Source organism: Myodes glareolus, chromosome 4 (assembly GCF_982192425.1).
Source record: "Myodes glareolus chromosome 4, mMyoGla1.1, whole genome shotgun sequence".
In the NCBI taxonomy this organism is placed as follows: domain Eukaryota; kingdom Metazoa; phylum Chordata; class Mammalia; order Rodentia; family Cricetidae; genus Myodes; species Myodes glareolus.
Window position 1 is genome coordinate 42,532,691 of NC_142029.1, and position 18,345 is coordinate 42,551,035.

General features: G+C 43.4%; 1 protein-coding gene across 4 annotated transcripts in view; it reads right to left on the bottom strand.

The window, feature by feature from the left end:
• Nucleotides 1–12,758, bottom strand: part of Lca5 (lebercilin LCA5) — a 50,544-nt gene extending 37,786 nt beyond the window's left edge. Inside the window, exons 1-2 of one of the 4 annotated variants that reach the window (XM_085689461.2) lie at nucleotides 12,390–12,758; nucleotides 11,960–12,023 (exon numbers count right to left, since the gene is read on the bottom strand). The gene's annotated coding sequence lies outside the window, so the exon portion shown is untranslated. Of the gene's footprint in view, nucleotides 1–8,747; nucleotides 8,926–11,847; nucleotides 12,024–12,389 lie in introns of those variants that run through there. The other 3 variants (XM_087905437.1, XM_048435750.3, XM_085689462.2) reach the window with 3 other exon arrangements.
• Nucleotides 12,759–18,345: the final 5,587 nt, after the last annotated feature.

Here is an 18,345-nt window from a genome sequence, read left to right on the forward strand (position 1 = left end):
TCAGAGGTTCCGAATTCCAGGTCAGGTCACTTTCCCTACAACTCTTGGAACACTGCTCCTTTGGTTTTTACTTTCAGTGTGACCTGGGAGTCATTTGTGGTGGTCATTCTCTTATTAAAAATATTTCAACTATGGGAAATAAAACTCCCTCCTGTGTAGAATTAACCTTCTAGCACAGGTATCTAGGTTTCATTCCTTCATAAGACCACAACACCTGTGCCTATCCCACACCCCACTCTCCCAGCCCTGGTAAACCTGAAGTCACATTTCTGCCTAGTTTGAAAGCTAAACTTTCACCTGGCTTCTTTTTCACACTCTCTTAGTGCCCAAGATTGCCCTGCTGCTACTGCACCTTATGCTGGAGATGCCCTGGTAGTGGGCATGCCTGATTTCATGTCCTGCTGCACCCACAACCCCAGTTTCCACATACAAGATGCTGGAGAGTCATCTGCAGTCTGAATGTTATCTCTGTTTACAACCATTTGCTCTGAAACCTGTAGCTACCAGCTACCAAGGTTTTTTCCCTTCTCCTGGCGATTCGCAGGGCCGTGTGACCTCCGGCTCCCTGGAGATTCTGCACTAGCTCTGGCTTGAGGGGATAACTTAGCAAGAACCTGGTTCTCTTTGTTATGGTGATTCCACCTGTATTCAAGGTTTTAGCAGTAGGCCCATAGCCTGCCCTCCCCCCAGCTGATCCTGCCTGAGGCACCGGGAGGCTTTAATCTTCTCCTCCTGCTCCTGGATGGGAGGAGGCTTTGCCCTTTTTGATCCCCCTGCCCACTTCTATAAATACCCAACTTGAGTTTAATAAAGTAGCCATTTACTCTGGTAAATGAGCAAAGGTCTCTTTTTGTGTGTGTCTCTTTTAACCCTCAGGACAGTCATCCATTCTCGTGGGCCCGAGTTCGGGAAAGCGCATGCCTGGGTCGGGTGTGGATGTCCACTGAAAAGTGCGGGGTCTTACAGAAACCTACATTAGCCAGGTTTTCCCAAGACAGCTTTTACCAAGATCATCTATAATAGTGTGGTGGTTTGAAAGAAAATGGCCGTGAATGGAGATGGCACTATTAGGAGGAGTGGCCTTGTTGGAGGAAGTTTGCCACTGTGGGGGTGGGCTTTGAGGTCTTTTCTCAAGCTTCACTCAGTCGACTTCCTGCTACCTGCAAGATGTAGGACACTGGGCTATTTCTCCAGCACCACATCTGCCCCCACACCACCATGTCACACCATGATGATAATGAACTGAACCTCTGAACCATAAGCCACCACAATTAAATATTTCCTTTATAAGAGTTGCCATGGTCATGGTGTCTCTTCACAGCAATAGTAACCCTAACTAAGATAAACAGTCATCATCCTAATCCAACAGCTAATTTCTATGCCATTCCCACTGAACCTATGGCATTATTGCCTCCCTTCAAAAAGCATTCTCTTTTCTACCTGATGCCCAAATGTTTAAACACTCAGTGTTCCAGCCACATTGGCTTCCTTCCCTTTATCTTTACTCCCCACTTGGGTCATTTCTAAGTCTGACTTTCAGACTCAAATATCCCCTCTTCCTATTGGACAGGTCCTTTCAACTTCACATTGCTAGGTGTATCTGAATTAGACAAATGTTGTTTAGGCTTAACTTCAGCTAAATCTGAACATATCAAAGAAGTTGATCCTTTATCAGATAATTGGCAGTTAACTTGCATGTCTCTAGTAGTTTAGCAAATTAACTACAACTTATCAATTTTAGTAAAAGCAAGGAGGTTAGACATATTTTTCAACTGGTCTTCGTGAGCCTGAATAGACCTTAAGTAAGGAGAGACCTTTTGTTAGACTGTTTAGGCATCATAAAATAGGAATATCTCGGTTTCTGGAGTTCTGTTGTGGCCCTAAGACAGAGAATAATCATAATCTGATGATGGGAATTTCCAGCTTGAGGCCCCATTCAAAACCCTGCCCTCAGTACACCAAGCAGCAGTTCCCTGGAGCTGCCCTCTCCAGACCCTGCCAAAATAAAGCCTGCCAAGCAGTAGGCCCACCCCCAGAGGTATTTAAAGTCTGGCCCATAGACTTCCTCTCATGGGTTCCCCTCGTGGCTTCTCTTTCCTGGGCTCCCCACGAATGTTTTGCTTAAATTAAACCTGGATTTATTAATTTAGCCTGATTTGACTACTACAATGGTGGAGTTATGTGGGCAGAAGTTTCTGTCCTGCCTGGTCCTGTAGTTGTTCAGTCCCAAAGAAACACACAGAGGCTTATATTAATTATAAACTGTTTGGCCTCTTAGCTCAGGCTTATTATTAACTAGCTCTTACAACTTAAATTAACCCACAATTCTTGCCTATATTTAAGCAACATGGCTTAGTATCTTTTCTCAGTAAAGCATTCTCATCTTGCTTCCTCTGTGTCTGGCTGGTGGATGACTCTCTGTCTTTCTTCTTTCCAGAATTCTCCTAGTCTGGTTGCCCCACCTATACTTCCTACCTGACTACTGGCAAATCAGCATTTTATTAAACCATTGCCAGTGACACATCTTTACAGCATTCTCCCACAGCAGAGTTACTCACGACCCTGGGATTTCTACTCATCATACTGTTCAAAATTAAAGCGGCCCCATCACACCCCTGACTCTTTCCTATTTTGCTGATCTCATTACAGAGATCAGTAGAGTAGACGACTCTCTACTAAATGTCTCAAGTTACAAATCTAAGATCATCTGGATCCTTCCCTCTGTACATCCCTAAGTCATCTACAAAACTGGACAGTTTAACCTCCAAACACTGTGGGGTAGATCTGCCTGCTCTCCACCCGTAGGCCTGCGGCCCCTGTCTGCATCACCATCATCTCTCCGCTGGACTGCTGCACTCACCGCTGACAGTCTACTTTCATTCCCACAGCTAATATTCATGCAGCAGCCAGAAATAGCAGCTGAGAGCAGAGATTACACAGTGGGGCCTCCCTGCTCAATCCACTTCAAAGACTTCCTAAGACCCTCAGATTCCTTAAGGTCAAACCTGCCTGAGATTTGGTGCTCTGCTTCCTGCCCCAGCCTGGTCAAGGCACAGCTCCCATCCCTTCCCCAGGCTAAACAGCCTTCTGAGTTCCCCACCTGCCAGACCTCTCACTGGCTTCATTCTCCACCTAGAACTTTCCAACAGTCGCTCCCTCACCCTGGCTTCAGCACAAAGGCCACCTTCTCAACAACACTTCAGATGAAGTCTGTTACGGTGGGCCCAGCACTCTATGCTACTGGTCGGCTTTACTGTCTATATAGGCCTTAGCCCTGGAAATACCATTCTATTTGCTGTCAGAGATTTTTATGGCTTTATCTGAAATAACTGAGAAATCTAGTATGGCTTTAGACAAAAGAAAGTTCACCTGCATTTACATCTATAATTTGTACATGACTAATATTGTTGGTTTGGAGACAGGGTCTTGGGGAGCCCAGGCTAATCAGAAACTCACTGTGCAGTTAAAGATGCCTTCATCCCTACTACTGCCTTCCAAGCAGTGGGGTTACAAGTGTGAGCCACACGGCTGGCTTAGACAGATTGTTAAATGAATGGAATTGTCTCTTCTCTTAAAAAAAAGATGTATAACTTAAAGAATCATAGCAACAAAATGACTTATAATGACATTCTGCTACCCATAGAGCAGTGTCTCACTCAGCCATCATCAGAGAAGCTTCTTCCTGCAGGAGATGGGAACAAACACAGAGACCCAGAGACAATGTGCAGAGAGTAAGAGACCTTGGAACACTCAGTTCGAAATGGGATGTCTCCATCAGACACCCCCAGCCCAGCCCACTCTACCCCATGGCTCAGGGAACACTTGGAAGAGGAGGCAGAAAGGTTGCAAGAGCCAGAGGGGGTGGAGGACAATGAAACAAGGCCATCTAAACCCAGCAGGAGAAAGCACAGATGAACTCATAGAGACTGGCAGCATGTACAGGCCTGAAGAGGTCTGGGCCTGACCGGGTCCCAGCACTGGAAGGGTAAGCGAACACAGCCCCATTCCTAGCTCAGAAGCTATCTCCAGTTGAAAACTGCTTACAAAGGGAACCTCAGTTCTCCAACAGAGTTTCGCTGTGCCCACAAACCACTCTGGAGGGCAGGTCCCACGCCCAGCGCAGATGACCAGTTCTGGAGGTGCTCCGTCTCACCATGCTTTGTCGCGCTTTAGGTTTGTTTGCTCGTCTTAGGGGTCTTTGTGTAAACCTTTTTTCCTGTTCTGTGTTTTTATGAGCTTTTTCTGTGTGAATGTGGCTGTCTCTGCAGCTATGCTTCTTTTATGCGGCTCTTTATCTTCTATTCATTTTGTCCTATTCTCGTTTGTTGTATCTGATGTTGATTATCTGACTTTGTTTTATTTTACTTTCATATTATTATTAGATACGTGTTCATTTTCTAATAAGAGAGAGAAAGAAAGGGTGTGGGTTTGGATGGAAGGGGAGGAGGAGAGAATGGGAAAGGGGAAAGCATAATCAGAATATATTGTATGGAATATATTCTTTTTTTTCCATTAAAGAAAAAAGAGATGTATGACTTAACAGAATCCTGAACATTTATGTTTCATGTGTAGGTTTCATTCTCATTTAAACTAGTCATTGCGATCAGGAATAAATCAGTTTTCAGATGTCTTATCTGTTTCTGCTGTCAACGAGGGGTGGGATAAAGTGGTTTATGTAATTCATTATATAAAAAGTTAGCTAGCTAAAAGCTGTGTGTGTGTGTGTGTGTGTGTGTGTGTGTGTGTGTGTGTCTTGCTAATTCAATCTCTAAGAATAGTTACCTTCCTAACAATGACCAAGAGCATTACTACAGCAATGCCAGGAAACTATCAATTCCAAAACATTTCATTTTGTATCTGAAAGTAAATTTCTTTAACAAGAATCCCCAACAATACAGGTTATATATCCTAACGGGTCAGGAGATAACATGCCAAGGACTCCTTCAGTGCTGGAATGCCTTCTTTATGACCAGGTCTCATGGATCGTAAGAAACTGCATTCGGCAGAGACACTGTGTATAGACATTATCACAGTGATCACGGGGCTCATGCGAGTCTGTGAACAAAGTGTATAAAACCAAAGTGTTGCTAATCCCTCAACAAAAGCCTGTGCTGGGTTTCTGTGTATAAAACATTGCTCCCTGGTTACTCCTGCTGCTGGTAGGCAACAGGACAAAAAAAAAAAAAAAAAAAAAAAACTGAAACTAGGAGCGACAGCTGGAATTAAGGGGCTCTATCTCCTCCAGAATGATGGATGACGGGAAAGAGCCACAGTACTGCCTTCACACTGCAACTGCAAATTCTATAGAGAACTTTTTAAAAGATTAAAAAGAAAATGAAAACCCATACTTTCCTCATTCTATTTACATGCTTCTGCATATAAAAAAACTTATTTTAGTTTCACAGAATCTTCTCTTCCTTAAATATCAAACTATGTTATTTAAAATAAAATTTTAAAATACTAAGAACTTTTAAACTATGTTGGACTTTTAAGTATGATTTGAACATGATCAGTCAGCACACAGCAAGTGCTAGCCTTCTCACTTCTGACACAATCAGCTTGTTTTTATAAACAAATAAATAAGCAAGCATTTTAAAATAGTCAAATGAAAACATAACTGTAAAATGTATTCCCAAAGTTTAGTCAGTCAAATGAAAATACCACGAATGTTTCATCCATTCACCAGACACTTGTTCAACACCCACCAAATGTCAGACATTGTACACTGAATAAGTTACAAATAAAAAATGAGTAAGAGACCACATTCCCTCACATTAATGAACTCTGAGCCAAAAGGAGGAAAAATAATGCAAAAGAATTCAGCTGCTGAGAGAAAAAGGAAGTCGAGACGATGAAATGAGATCCACGATTAGTGCCGGCAGGGCACTGGGGGATTCTGTTTCCAGGTATTACCAGAGGTTAAGCACAGTATAATTTGGGGGAGGGCAGAGACTGGATGGGCAGTGGCAAATTCGGTTACTAAAAGCAGGCAGCTGGTGAAGAAGGGCTTCTTCCAAGAGAAACAGCAGCACCTGTAAAAATAAACAGTTTAGCAAGGGCTGGGCACAGGGGGCCATGCCTTTAACCCCAAAACCCAGCAGCCTGGACCCTATACCAAGTCATCAAGGACCTAATAACAAAAACACAGCATACCCTCAAATTTCAAATAGTTACTAAGCATGTGAAATGCAGATCATCAGAACTGAGATATATGACAGCTGGAATATGTTGGCGGGACGTCTGTGTTTACCACTACCCCACTCTCATAGCCATGATTCGCATCAACCTAGAGGTCCACCAGCAGAAGAAGTCACAAAGAAAATAAGGCAGATTACACAGCAGAAATGTATTCACCTGCAAGCAGGATATTGCAGGAAAATGGATGGAACTGGATTGTTCAGTGTTATTTCAATAAGCCACACTCAGAAAGACAAATACTTCATGTTATCACATATGTAGAATCTAGGTATAAATTTACACATGTAGGAACAGTTCTAAAGGAAGTGAGTGAGGATAAAAGAGAGGGCAATGAAAGTTATTCTCATTGTGTAGTAACCAAAAACTCTTACAACATACCACATGAGCTTTTGAAGATTTAATACACACACACGAAAAACAAAAAAAAACTTTAATAATCTTTTCTATATTGGTTATGTGTTGACACAATATTTTGGATTATTAGGCTACCATATATTAAAATTAACTTTACTTGCTTATAATTTATGTTTGCTGAAAATAAATATGTTTCACATTATATTAATATTGGGCAATCTGGTTTGAAGAGAAAGCACTGGCTGTGAGCACCAGTAAGTGACGTGTGAAGCTGATCAGAAGGAAACTGCAATCACAGGAAGACTTCTTATGGAAACAAAGGATCCTCAGGAAGGTTAAAGCCCTCAGACATGACCTTTACAAAGGGCCATCCTAACCCAAGAGATGGGGGTTTGAGCTACAGTAGCATAACTAGTGATACAGGGCTACAAACTGATGTCCGAGATAGTTAGCAAATCAAATAAACTAGAGTTGATGAAGGACTGAATGTGGACTATAAGAAGAACCTGGATGAATTTCAAAGTTTTTGACTTGTAAAACTGGATGCAAATGATACCACCCAGTTGCAAGGGGTTTGTCAGGAAAAGGTAACCGTTCAGCTACCAGACATACTGCGTTTAGGGTGCCTGTGGCCAGGTTAATCTGAGTGGAAATACCTAAATCTGCCTACATAGGAGCTGGAGAGATGCAAAACTGAGTTGGGCTAATAAGTTATAGATGGTAGAAGCCGAAATGCAGGAGCTAGCCAAGAAAAGGATGGAATGGGGGGGGTAGATTAAGTTGTGGTGGGCAGAAGAGGGTGTCCTCCAGAGTTGACAACAGAAAGGAGAGCCAGGAAGGGACTGCTAGCAAGTCTTATGGAATTAGTTCTGTGGTGTTAAAGAGACAGCATCAGCAAATTTTTGACATCTGAATGACAGTTTATCAGCTTAAAGACTCTAAGAAAACTAGCCTTCCCTGTCACACATCTGAATGGACATCGTAATCAACATGCAACCAAACACAGGATGAAATACAGTAAATGATAATATAAAACGTAAGTGCAGAAAGAGACTAGAAAGAAGAATACAGATTAATGAGCACGAGTAAAATGAAGCCTCCCTCCACCTTTTTTCTCGATGCCTGCTACTGATCTATGTATTAGTATGTGTATGGGTGTTTTGCCTGAGCATATGTCTGCGCACTATGTGCATTCCGATGCCCAAGGAGACCAGAAGAAAGCGTTGAATTTCTTGGAACTGGAGTTACAGACAGTTGCAACCTGTCATGGGGCTGCTGGAAATCAAACCTGGGTCCTCTGGAAGAGTAGTCAGTGCTTTTAACTGCTGAACTAAATGACGGCTTTTGATCCCAAAGACATCTAATCCTAAATGCACGATTGGGCATAAATAAACATTAAAGTGGTGAAGCGTACTCTACTGGGGCGATGAGCTTAGACCCTCAAACTTCGGGATGGAGATGAGCACACGGGCTGGTCCATGACAGAAAAGACTCAAAATCAATCCGAAAAGAAAATCTACTCTCATAAAACCTTCCTCCACACTCCTCACCCATTTACCCACACATTGGTACAAATACCTCCATAAAATTAATCCTCGCAACGAATCTGCTATTCACCGCACCCCTCCCCGGGGGTGGGGGGTTGGCACACTGCCGCTTATAACTTGTTACCAAGAGATGCCATTACTTTTCAGGCCCACGAAGTAAGTTTACATTCAGGTGAACTGGCTCAGTTCTCCACACTGAGAAACACTGTCCCCTTGTTCACCCCTACGCGGAGCAAAGCGTCTACCCAACCCCAGCTCAGCTATGTCAACAGGTAGGTTTTACTAACTATCTTTATTCGTCTGATTCCAACCTTCAAGGATGAATAAAAGTAATTCACAGCCTGGGAAAAAGTGCTTTTCCCCCTTAATGACAGTGTAATAATAATAATAATACCCTGTTCCAGAGCCTCTGAAAGGCTCCACGCCCACCGTCCCGATCTCCACCAGGCTCCAAAGAGTTCCTTCTGGTAACTCTGGATCCGCCAGCACCGCACTTTCCTCCTACTTTTCGGGGCTAACAAACCCCCACGCTCTTAACCTTCTTCTGCTCCACCCCAGTGCCGCATCAGCCGCCCCGCCCCACCTCACCCACATCGCGTCCATCCCCCAGCCGCAGACCTCTTCGCTTGGCCTCGGCCCGCCCCTTACCCTCCAAGCCGGCGCTGCCTGCTCCTGCCTGGATCACCCACCCGATCCCCGAGCCCGACCGACAGCTGCGGCCCGAGGCGAGGAACACCGGGACGCTCCGACGACGGCTGCGGGGAGTTTGAACTCAGTCACTATTTTGGACCGCTGCTGTGGGCGGCGGCTCGGCGGCCTCCGGCTCCCGGGCAACGGAGAGGAGGCCCAGCTTGCACCGCGGGAGGCTAGGCCTCCGCCTCTCCCAGTTCCCATTGGCTGCTGACTCCATGAGCCCATTCTTATTGGCTAGTATGCCACCAAAAGGCGGGATGACCGGGCAAAAGGCATCAGCCATTGGTCGACCGCAGAGCCGAGGGCTGCGAACCGCGAGGACAGTTGCTGTCCTGAGCCCAGCGCTCAGGGCGGACGGAGAGGATGCCATCCTTCCCGAGGAGGGACACCGGCTCTGGACAGGATCGGTGTAAACTGGCTGCTGGACAAAATCCTTGGAAACTGCCTGATTTCTTTCTGAATATTTTGGGTTTCATTATAAAGAAATTATAATGTACTTTTCGGGCTCCGCTGAAATTGATCTGTAGGAGGGTGTGAATTTAATACATAGATAATGCTCCTGCCTCGGGATCTGGGCCTTCGTGAACGCGTCGTGAATATGATTTGAGCATGATTTTTAGGTTCTGGAGATAAAAGATAATCAGGACACATTTGCACAGATTTTTTTTTAAAGGAATATTCTAAAGTGCATGCCAATGAACTAAGAGCGACTGGATGGCAAATTTTCTTTTTAAAGTTGACAATGCACACTAAGCAGCATTAATTGCGGTAGGCAAAGAATCTAAAAGGAAAATCATCTTTTCTTTGGAGCTCTGAGCCTTGTCATCCAGGTGGTTTAAGGCTACCCAGTTCCTGACTGAAGACTAGTGTCTTCACTAGACTGAGACTTAGTGTCTCTCTGGATTTCAGCCTCCATGTTCAAAGAATCAAATTCTTGGACACAAATATTTGCCCATTAAAGATCATCGTTCCCAAAAGTTTGGTTGTTCATCAAATACCATTCTTTTAAAAAGTTATGTGTGACAGATACCTAAAATTCCAACATTTGTGAGACTCAGGAGTATCTCAACTTCCATCGTTGGGTATATACATAATAAGATCCTGTCTTTTAAAACACACATACAAACCATAGAACATCACAATTTTTATGTTTTTTATCTAAATATATGATAAATAAGAAAGTTTGACTTTTAAAAACTGGAACTTCCTGTTGGTACTGCTTTAAATCTATTTATCAATTTCTGGTTATCATTTTCCATCTTTGTGGTACTTGGTGCTGCTGATTATTACACTATACAAAGGATAAATTGTTAAATCTTTGGTGACATGAGTGATTTGCTTTGTTAGTGGGAAAGGAGCCTAACCCACATAAATATTCACTAGTAACTTTTTTCAAATCAGAGGGTGAATCACTGATAGAATCTGAATATTATAGAATTTATTTCAGTCGGGGGTGGGCTTTGAATCTGTGTTAAATTTTTTAAAAAATGCCTACATCAAAAGCTGAATATCACTCACATATTTTTATAGAGCAATCTGGTGTACTTCTTTTTAAATTTAAGAAGAGCACATAATTATAAGTTTTCCAGTCTGAAAAACCAGAAAATTCAACTAATTTTTTCTTATCCTTTGATACATCTTAATTGGGAACAACCGCATATCTTAAGTATTCACAGTGTGTGCACCCGTCACAGTGACCCAGGGGTCAGCACATCTGGACCTTCACACAGAGCTGTAACAGGAAGGAAGGATGGGTAGCTGGCTTCTGAAAAGGAAAATGATGCTGGGAGCCGTCACCCTTAATTCCAAATCTGACCTTGCCTCTTACTACCTGTTTGGGCAATGATAAAGTTTTCTCTACAGTTTACTGTCTTTTTGTTTGTTTGTTAGCTTTTCATTTTTTTCCCCTGTTTTTGGAAAGCAAATGACGACGTCAGTTACCACCAGTCTCCTGAAATGAAAGCTGCATATTGAAAACACAGGAAGCAGATTTCCACCAAGGAACTGCTTTCAGTGAAAGGGCAGGGGTGGTGCGTGGTAGGGAGGGCCGGGTACGCGTGGATTGAACTTCTGTGCACTTCTGCACTTGTTTTTTTCTCTCCCTCTCTCTTCCTCTCTCCCTTTCCCTTCCCCTTCCTCGCATACACACCTTCCAAGGGGGTTCTAATGAATTTGTATAGCATATCTGAAAATGGAAGAAACCATATCTAAGGTCCTTCTCATTCTAAACAGGTCTGTGGTTACATGCACACAGCTCCATTCAGACAGACACACTTGTCTTTTTTTTAGCCAGGATTAGTATCTAATCAAGAAGGAGAAAGAACTCTGAGTTCAGTGCTGTCCATAGACGCATACACTGGTATTTGGTCCACATTTATAGTTTCACAACATTGTCAGATTTTTATAAATGAAAACGAACAGATAAGTTCAGCCATTCAAATGGTTTCTAATGTTATCTTTTCCTCGGTACTAGGCCTTTGTCTTCAAACAATATCTTGTACAGGATTCTGAATCTGAAATCAGGACTGCCCGGCTCGGTTTGGGACTCTCTCTTCCTCCCTCCCTCCCTTCCCACCGTGTGTGTGTGTGTGTGTGTGTGTGTGTGTGTGTGTGTGTGTGTGTGTGTGTGTATGCGCGCGCGAGTGTGCGCTTGCGTTTACTTTTTGCTCGCTTAATTTGTATTTTGAGACAGAATTTCACTCTGAAGTCCTGGCTGGCCTCTAACCCGTGGCAATCTCCCTTCTCAGCCTCCTGAGTGCTGAAATTCCAGTCCTGTATAACCAGGCCTTCCTTGACCTACAAAATTGCAATGGAAAAAATGAAGCCCCTAGCATCTCCCCAGTATGGTGGCCCTCGAAAATTCTCTCAATCACTTAGCAAAATCTCGTGCAAACAAAGGGCAGGTCCGACCCAACCATCACCTCAGAGAGATGCTCAAATCCACCTGTGGTCTGCGTGAGAACCAGCATGGGTGCAGCACCCAGTACCACCTCGGGTAGTACTGGCTCCCCAAGGCGCCTTGCTGACCTGGCAGCAATTTGATGAAGCAACTGACCTCACACTGCTTCCAGAGCAGAAACGGTGAAGATGTTCATGCCACAGAAACGAGAAAATTGCCACAAATCAGAGTTTTTCCCAGAGCCAATTGTTAGCCCTTATTAGCACACCTCTTAATCCGGGGATCTCAGAGTCCGCTCGTCCTACTCCCGCAGCAATCTGAGGAAGGACGCGCTGCATTTTGATACGAAACAAAAACAAGTTAATAAATTAAAAAGTAAAGCCCGATAGAACCGTGCTGTTCATAAATTAGAACTTAACTAGTCCCCCAAAAGCATTTTTTCCCCCAGAGGTATATGCCATTTCCTATTGTCCAGTGGGTGACCGATTCCTCTGATTCCAAGTTATTACTAAAAGCAGAGGATTGTTTTGAGGATTAATTTTTAATAATATGCAATCTAGTTAGGCAAAAGCTCTAAGGGTTAATTTTTAAATGTTTAAGATCATACACGTTTCGAGTGACTTCAAACTCAAGCCCGAGCATTAAACTAAGGAGCGACAGTCGAAAGTGCCGCCCGCGGAACAAGCGGTCTGGTCTACCTTCTCCCGGTCTCCCCGGGGTTCTATTTGTGGTTCAGAAGGTGATGGGAAGGACGCTGACCACAAAGCCGTGGTCTCCGAGGTCACCGAGGTCTCCGCGGCCGCGGGTCTCCCACCTGCACCTCTGAGTTATCTGAGCCGCCACGGTGACGCCGCCTTTCCTCCTCCTCCCTCCATCGCTGCGGCTCTTTGTGGCGCAGCGCCTCGCTGGGCTCAGGGCCTGGCCATGCCTGTGAGGACGGATGCAGCAGCCGCCCTACCCTGCCCGTCCGCGTCCATGGAGGAAAAGCGAGCAGTCTTGCAGCGTTTGGACTTCAATCCATTAAAACTATGCATGATTCAGTTCTCAGGTGGCTTCCTACCAGAGCGTTCAGATGAGTGAAGTCTGGGAATAAACCAACTTAAATTTTCCTCTTTTCTTCAGTTTTTAACTATTGGCCTGCCTTACTAAATATAACTGATTTTTTTTTATTTTTTGTCTCAGCACCGGAAATTTTTCTTGCTAACTAAAGCAATGGGAAAACAATTTTGGAAATAAGATTCCATCGGAACACAAACTATAAAAGACATTTTCAGTTCTCATACGTGTACTTAAGTAACTACTGACCAGTGACCCACATCATAGAATGAAAAAAATGTGCCCAGATGCTTTGGAGAAGTGTTGCCCCAGACACTGGCCCTTTAATGGCAGTAGTTCTGAAGTTCTTTTTTGGTCGGCGAATGCAGTGTTAAATAACTGGCTGCAGATGTTTCTCTATCCAAAGGGCAAACCAGCCTACATCCTCAGCCCACTTTTACCACTTGCTAGTATTGTCTCGTGTTTGTTAGGCTTTGTGTTAGTGTGTGTGTGTGTGTGTGTGTGTGTGTGTGTGTGTGTGTGTGTGTGTGTGTTCGCGTGCGCACTCTAATGTGTACATGCCTGTATGTTTGAGACATTCTCTACTTCAAGCTAACCTTGAATTCCCTAGTAGCTGACAATGACCTTGAACTTCTGGTCCTTATGCCTTTACTAATCAAGTGCTAAGATCAGAGGCCTGTGCCATCCTTGTTGATGCAAGGCTGGGCATGGAAGCCAGGGCCTCGGGCATGCTAGGCTAACATTTTGTCCCCGGATCCACATCCCCAGGCATTTGCTAATACAGTGTTATTGGAAAACAACGAAGGGGCAGGCAGGCTTTTTGTACAGAACCTTTGCAAGCAGTGGTCTCCCATAAAGCAGTCTTGTTCTGTCACTACCCACTTCAGACAAACTGATTTCCCAGGAATCGAAAAAACAGGTCATGATACCTCTCAGGGAAAATTTCTGTGTCTTGACCCAACCTGGAACACCACAATTAGTAACTGGGACGTGAATCCAACATGTTAAGGGAAACTAAATTTTTTACCCCAATAATACCAATTAAACAAGACAAATAGTGGAGGGAAATTACCCATCTTCACTTCCCACCTGCCGAGCAGAATGTTAGCTGGAATATTTCTACCCGGCTTCCCTGAAATTGTAACCAGTACCCTCAAATAAACGGTACATAATTAGGACTCACACCTTCCTCAGGACTACCAACAGGTATCAGGTCCCACCCTGGAAAATGCCTCTCTGCATTTCTCCGTCTGCAGAAGAGGCCTGACTTTCGGAAAGAAATTGAAGTTGCCTTTATACAGAAGACTTTGGATTGCTTGTTTGTTTTTCTTTCTGTAGCCCATTGGGTGGATATGAGAGGTGGAAATCCAAGCAAACACAGAATCTATATATAGTATCTAAAATAAGGGGTTAACACCTCATGGCTGTTAAATGACAGCCTCTTATTTTCAGTGTTTTGGTGTTGTCCTTGGGATAGAGTTTTTGTGGTTTTATTTTGGGAAGAGAGTTGTTTTTTTGTTTGTGTGTGTGTGTGTGTGTGTGTGTATGTTTAGTTGTTATTTGTTTTGTTGCCATTGTTTTCTTTTTATTTTGGGGGGGGTTGAGATTGGAGTTTTCTTTGTAGTCCTGGCTGTCTTGGAACTCCCTCTGTAGATCAGGCTGTCCTTGAACTCTTAGAGATCCTCCTGCCTCAACCTCTTGAGTACTGGGATTAAAGGCATTGTTAGGAGAGTTTCCCATTGGTGAGAGGAGAATTCCTGAATACTAATATATATTTTCAGTCTAGAAATACCTGAAACTGGAACCAAAATGACCCTGGCTTTATGATATACAGGCTTAGATGAAAATGAGGGCCTAGATTTAACTAAACAGGTTTAGTTCGCCATGTAAAAAGACATGGCAAATGCCACTGAGGTTTTTTGATTGTGTGTGAGGGAAGGAGATGCATAAGAGGCGTGGTCAGAGGTGCAGTTAGGAGGGTGAATATAGGTAGCTCTGAGGGGAAGTCTTCCTCTTCCTCAAAGACAGGGGCCTTGGTAAGACTGGGCCATTGGCCAAGGCAACCACACTTTGACTCCTTGGAGACATCAAGGCCTCTGGATCAGGGTCTCAGTTCAACACATCCTTCTGTCCCCAATGGTGCCCCCCCCACAACTGTGCCCAGCAGTGCCCTCTATCAGTGCCCCCTTAAATAAAAAGTCGATGCCAGCCCTCTCCTCCCCTGATCTATAGCACACCCTTTCCCTTGCTCCTCAACTTGGTCATCTCTGTGGTTCTTCATCCTGGTGTGTGGGGAAAGGTAAAAGCTGACGTGAGGAGCAAGTCTAGTCTCTGTTCCAAGTACCACGTCATCAGAATGCTAGGGGATCTGTCCAAGATGTGAGAGTGCTAGGGACCTATGCAGTTTTACTAATACCTGTCCTTGAGCCTGCTAGTTACACACCCTTAATCCCAGTGCTCAGGAGGCAGGGGCAGGAGGATCTCTGTAAGTCTGAGGCCAGCTTGGTCTACAGAGGGAGTTCTAGGACAGCCAGGGCTATACAGGGGAATCCTGTGTCGAACACTGCCTCCCCCCTAAAAAAATGTTTTTGATACTTTTCTATTGCTGTGAAGAGGCACTATGACCAAAGCAACTTATAGAAGAGAGGATTTACCTGGGCTTATCTTTTCTTCTGGTCATCAAGGTGGGGAGCATGGCAGCAAGCAGGCAGGCCGGCAGGGCTCTGGAGCAGAAGCTGAGAACTTCCCGATCCCAACACGGGGAAGAGAGAGAAATCACTGAATGACTTGGGTTTTTGAAACCTCCAAGCACACCCCTAATGACAGTGATGTACCTCCTCCAACAAAGCCACACTTGCTAATCCTTCCCAAACAGTTCCACGCACTGGGGCTCAGCCAAATATATAGCCCATGGGAGTCATTCAAACCACCATAATACCCCACTGAGACAACCATTTTATTATCAGTTTAAAGAATATTTATAAAAATATTTAGTTTTACATTTTCGCTTTCTAGCTATGCCCATTTTTAAAGTTTTGTTATATTGGAAGACATTGGTGTTGTTTTAAAACAACTTTTACACTGCTAGGAGTGGAACCCAGGAATCTTCACATATGTAAATCCTCTACAGCTGAGCTATAAGCCAGCCCTGATTTTAAGTGTTAGCATTTGAATTATTAGTGTTTGTTTGTTCTTTAAATATTATTGTTATTATTATTATTAAATATCCACCGTCCTTGGTTATGAACTCTGAATTCTTAGTCTTAAAAAGATAGCTTGGAGGGTTGATGAGCCAGCTGATGTTTGGATGGTGTCAACTGGCAGAGTAACATTTTACCATTCCAGCGTTTTTCAGCCTGGACTGTGGTAGCCAGCAACTGTGGTTTAATAGGAAAGAAAAGGTCCCCACCTTAGGATGTAAGCGTGACAGGGACACCAGGTCTGCTCTGCATCGCTCAGAATGCCCAACACAAAGAAACCCTAGTAAATGCCTGCCATACGGAGGCCTTAAGTAAATATTCTCATAAATGTGAATAAATGGATATTGTTTGAAGTAGTAGTGGGGCCTAGGAACCATGTAAAATAGATGGTTAGAGCAAGTTGGTTCTAATAACGAGACTGACCCAATAGCAAAAGGCAGATGCAAGGGAAAAGGGACCTCAGGTCCCTATCACTCAGATAAATACTACCTGATCGTCATTTTTCAAATGATCTAAATTAACCTGTCTAGCTGATAAGAATGAAGCTCATCACAAAATGCCCCAAGCCACATGTTTGTCCTCGTGGAAGAACTCAAACAGGGTGTTGATATATGATATCCTAACCTGTACCATCTAGACTTTGCCTCCCACAATACCAGGGAAAATTTTAATAAGCTATCAATTAAATGTTTAAAAGATTGAAGAATGTTAATGGTAAGAGGCGTAGAATAAGTTTGAGAAAATTCCTGAAAAAAAAATAGAAAATAAAATAGAACCACACTAAGGGATTAAATGAAATAAAAGTGACAACTCCAAACTTCAGAGCTGACAGGAATCCTTTCCAATGGACACACAGGGAAATACCAAGTTCAGAGGCAATGTCTTCAAAGGTTTTCAAGAAGGAGCCATTATCAGCTAAATTAAAGTGCTAGGCCATCCAACTGCATCCTCCTTACCCTCCTTCCCATCGTTCCCTGGAGTTGACATTTCCATATGAAGTTCATAAACACAGCACCAATAAGGAATTTATAGCCAGGAAACAAACATTAGCATTACAAATTCCAATAACCAAAAAAATCCCCAAACCCAGGAAATGAGGAATGTAGGCAGTGTCTATACAACTAAGACATCCTATCCTTCAGAAGACTGGATGGATATGGTCCAAAATTAGTAAGTCAAAAACTAGAAAGAAACATTATTACAGTTTATGGGTATCCACCAAGTTGGGTGGTGGTGGCACATGCCCTTAAACCCATAACTCAGGAGGGAGAGGCAGGTGGATCTCTGTGAGTTTGAGGTGAGCCTGGTCTACAAAGCAAGTTCCAGAATAGCTGGGGCTACACAGAGATACCCTTTATCAAACAAACAAAAAGAGTAACCATCAACACAAACAAGGGTGCTTTAAGACATTCAGGGACTGGAGAGATGGCTCAGAGGTTAAAAGCACTGATTGTTCTTCCAGAGGTCCTGAGTTCAATTTCCAGCAACCACATGGTGGCTCACAGCCATGTGTAATGAGATCTGGTGCTCTCTTCTGGCCAGCATGCAGACAGACAGAACACTGTATACATAATAAATAAATAAATAAATAAATATATAAATAATAAATAAATAAATAAATCGTAAAAAAAAAGATCATTCAGTCAGGCAGTGGTTGTGCACTTCTACCCTGGCACTCGGGAGGCAGAGATAGGCAGATATGTCATTTCAAGGCTAGCCTGGTATACAGAGCAAATTCCAGGACAGCCAGAGCTACACAGAGAAATTCTATCTTGAAAAACCAAAATTAAAAACATTATATGTATGTGTGTGTGTGTGTGTGTGTGTGTGTATTCAGTAGGCATAGTGATGGTGAACATGTCTGGTAGGAGGTGGGAAGTGGAGATGGACATGTCATATAGACATGTATGTATGTTTTGAAATATTTTCTGTTTTCATATGTCTTTTACAAAAACAAATGAACTTTTAAATGACTAGTGAAAGAGAAACGTAAGGAAATGCACTCACATGTCAAAAGTATTTTTTAAATTAGGATTATGAAAGAGGAAGCGCTTTGATTGTTTTCTAAAAGTCTATGTTTTCCGAGTTCCTTATCTCCGTATGTACGTTGATGTCACAAGTGTGAGCTTGCTGTCAAGTATCACACATATAAATGAAGAATTTAAAACAATATTTAGTTTCCTAAAGAGAAGAGAAAGGCTGGGCATTGTGCCTGCTGCTAACAAAATTACCAAAGAGATATGAACTCAGAAGACCAGAAAGGATCATCAGATCCTCTGAAACTGGGACTGGATGGTTCTGAACTCCCACGTGGGTACTGGTAACTGAACCTAGGTTCTCTGGAAGAGCAGTCAGCGCTCTTAACCACTGAACCGCCTCTCAAACCTCCACCTTTTAT